Source organism: Otolemur garnettii, unplaced genomic scaffold, assembly GCF_000181295.1.
Source record: "Otolemur garnettii isolate 467f Iridium unplaced genomic scaffold, OtoGar3 scaffold00174, whole genome shotgun sequence".
Taxonomy (NCBI): Eukaryota; Metazoa; Chordata; class Mammalia; order Primates; family Galagidae; genus Otolemur; species Otolemur garnettii.
In genome coordinates this window covers 2,627,656-2,631,482 of record NW_003852569.1, presented here as the reverse complement: position 1 = coordinate 2,631,482, position 3,827 = coordinate 2,627,656, and the positions used below count along the sequence as shown (strand labels likewise).

At 44.9% G+C, this 3,827-nt stretch overlaps 1 pseudogene; it reads left to right on the top strand.

The window, feature by feature from the left end:
• Positions 1 to 1,097: 1,097 nt before the first annotated feature.
• LOC111728623 lies at positions 1,098 to 1,919 on the top strand (annotated as a pseudogene).
• The last annotated feature ends 1,908 nt before the right edge of the window (positions 1,920 to 3,827 follow it).

Genomic DNA, 3,827 nt, shown 5'->3' with positions numbered 1-3,827 from the left:
TTTTTTGGTTGCAGCCGTCATTGTTGTTTGGCGGGTCCGGGCTGGATTCGAACCTGCCAGCTTGGGTGTATGTGGCTGGTGCCTTAGCCACTTGAGCCACAGGCGCCGAGCCTCATTTGCCATTTTAAATCCCTTGGTGTTCCTTCATGGTATCTCCTAGAAAAAAGGAAAAACAAAACAAAACTTGGTGACTTTCCACTGGTCAGAACAATGAGAAGGACAGTCTAGAATACCCCATGTGGCTACCACAGCCTTCCACCCTGAGACTCTACCCAGTCCCTGATTTCATCACTGGTCACCTTGTCTTCTAAGTACCCAGAATTGAGATTGTTCTACTTTCAGTCCCTCAGATTCTTCTGTGCTCAAGGACTGTGACACTGTTCTCCCCACGGCCCAGGTGGGTCTACTTTAAGTCATCCTCTTCCAAGCCTTCAGTATTTTGTTCTTGCTGAATTTTAAAGTTATTTTCTTTCTTTCTTTCTGTTTTTTTGAGACAGAGTCTCACTTGTCACCCTGGGTAGAATGCCATGGCCTCTTAGCTCACAGTAACCTCAAACTCCTGGGCATAAGTGATCCTCCTCCCTCAGTCTCTGGAGTTACATGCCTGGGTAGATTTTTCTATTTTTAGTAGAGACAGGTCTCCCTGTTGCTCAGGCTGGTCTTGAACATCCACCCACCTTGACCTCCCAGAGTGCTGGGATTACACGCATGAGCCACTGTACCTGGCCCAGCCCAGCCCAGCCCAGTAGATTATCATAAAATGAACCTCCCATGGCTTGGGGTCTGTGGCTCAAGCAGCTAAGGTGCCAGCCACATACACCTAAGGTGGCGGGTTCGAATCCCCAGCCCAGGCCCGCCAAACAGCAATGACGGCTGCAACCAAAAATAGCCAGGCGTTGTGGCGGCTGTCTGTAGTCCCAGCTACTTGGGAGGAGGAGGTAGGAGACTTGCTTGAGCCCAGGAGTTGGAGGTTGTTGTGAGCTGTAATGCCACAGCACTCTACCCAGGGGGATAGCTTGAGGCTCTGTCTCAAGAATAAATAAATAAATAGGCTGCAGTCTTAGAATGGCTACTCTGATCTTTTGTCAATAAGGAAAATGGAGAACCGGGCATCACTACCACCACCTCCCTGCCTGTCTCATGTGGCTCCTAAAGACTCGCTGAAGTTGAGGTCCAGGCTCTCAGTCAAAGCCTTAGATCTCAGTATCAATGTTTGATACTCCACCAGCCTTACCTAAAGCTGTCAGAAAGGCTTTGGGGACTGTAAATAGAGCTACAGAAGTCAGTAAAGACTAATGGGCCCCTCAAACAAAAACAGCCAAACTTCCCTGCAAAAAAGGTGGCTGAGAAGACTATTAAAGCAAAAAGTTGTGTTCAGATGACATCTCTCCTGAAATACAAAAAATTTTTCCCTTCAGGCTCAGCTCATATAGCATAGTGGTTACGGCACCAGCCACATACACTGAGGCTGGCAGATTTGAACCTGGCCTGGGCCCGCTAAACAACAATGATGACAACCTCAACAAAGTTGTGGTGGGTGCTTGTAGTCCTAGCTACTTGGGAGACTGAGGCAAGAGAATCACTTAAGCCCAAGAGTTTGAGGTTGCTGTGAGCTGTGATGCCACAGTGCTCTTATGAGGGCAACAAAGTGTGACTCTGTCCCCCCCCCAAAAAAAATTCTCTTCAGTCTTCTGGATTTTGAGAGTTTTGACCTGCCTGAAGACCACCACATTGCAGACCTCCCCATAAATGGAGTGCCTCGCATGATCCTTGATGACGAGAGAAAACTCGAAAAGCTATTATAACTGGGCTCCCTGCACCTGTAAAAATGCCCTCTCCACCCTGGGAGTCCAGTTGCTGCAGTCTCCTCCAAGCATTCGGTCAACCCTGCAGGTCGACTTGCCACCTGTTTGTTATGAGATAGATGTTAAATTTCTTAGTGCTTTATAGCTAGCATGTATCTACATTAATAAAGCATAAAATAAATAAGAAAAAGCATCCCAGAAGCCCCCATAATGCTGCTTTCTAATGTCAGACTCCTCCCACCCCGATGTGGTAACCAACATATTGCTCTCTTGACAGAGTAATCATTCATTTGCCCTTTCTGTATAGTTTTACCACCTAAATATGAATCCTATGCCTGTAATCCTAGCATTCTGGAAGCCAAGGCAGGTGGATCACCTGAACTCAGGAGTTTGAGACCAGCCTTAGCAAGATCAAGACCTCTGACTCCACTAAAAGTAGAAAAACTAGCCTGGTGTTGTGACAGACTCCTGTAGTCCCAGCTACTCAGGAGGCTGAGGCAAGAGGATCACTTGAGCCCAAGAGTTTGAGGTTACTGTGAGCTATGACACTCTACTCAGGGTGACAGAGTAAGACTTTATGTTTAGGCTTGGCATCTGTGGCTCAAGTGGCTAAGGCACCAGCCACATACACCTAAGGTGGCAGGTTCAAATCCAGTCCTGGCCTGCCAGCAAACAACAATGACGGCTATAACCAAAAAATAGCCAGGCATTGTGGTGGGCGCCTGTGGTCCCAGCTACTTGGGAGGCTAAGGCAGGAGACTTGCTTGAGCCCAGGAGTTGGAGGTTGCTGTGAGCTGTGATGCCACAGCACTCTATCCGAGGGTATAGCTTGAGGCTCTGTCTCAAAAAAAAAAAAAAAAAGACTTTATCTTTAAAAAAAAAATTTTTTTTAAATGAATTCTAAAAACAATCATTTTTGCTTTTGTTTTGAGACGCAGTCTCACTCTGTGGCCTGGGCTAGAGTGCCATGGCCTCAGCCTAGCTCACAGCAACCTCAAATTCCTGGACTCCAGTGATCCGCCTACCTCAGCTTCCTGAATAGCTGGGACTATAGGCATGCACCACAACACCCAGCTAGTTTTTCTATCTTTAGTAGAGAGAGGGTCTCACACTTACTCAAGTTGGTCTCCAGCCCCTGACCTTAAGCAGTCTTCCTGCCTTGACTTTCTAGAGTGCTAAGATTACAGGCTGAGCTACTATGCCCAGCTTCATTTAGGTTTTTATAGAAAAGCTTTATTGAGATATAAATCTTATACCATGTAAGTCACCCATTTGAAGTGTACATTTCGTCGAAATGCCAAGTGTTTCTGTAATTAAACTTTTAGATTTTCTTTGTTTTTTTAAGGAATTGATAAGCTTGCTTGACATTTGTCCCATTAAAACTTTTATATGTTGAATCTATCTGAAAAAAAAAAAGACATGTACAATTCAATTTTTTGGTATATATATATATGTATGTGTGTGTATGTATATATATATATATATTTTTTTTTTTTTTTTGAGACAGAGTCTCATTATGTCGTCCTTAGAAGACTGCCATGATGTCACAGCTCACAGCAACCACAAACTCTTGGGCTTAAGCAATTCTCTTGCCTCAGCTTCCCAAGTAGCTGGGGCTATAGGCACCCACCACAAGGCACAGCTATTTTTTGTTGTTGTTGTCTTTGTTTAGGAGGCCCAGTCTGGATTCAAACCCCCCAGCCCTGGTGTATGTGGCCCGTGCCCTAACCACTGAGCTATGGACGCTGAGCCAATTTTTTGGTATATTATGTTAATTTTTAAAAATTGTGGTAAAGTGGGCAGCGCCTGTGGCTCAAAGGAGTAGGGTGCTGGCCCCATATGCCAGAGGTAGTAGGTTCAAACCCAGCCCTGGCCAAAAAAAAACTGACAAAAAAACCCCCCAAAAAACAAAAATTGTGGTAAAGTGTATATATATAAAATAAAATTTGCAATTTTAACCATTTTTGGTACAATTCAGTGGCATTAATTACATTCACAATATTGTACAACCATCACCACTAT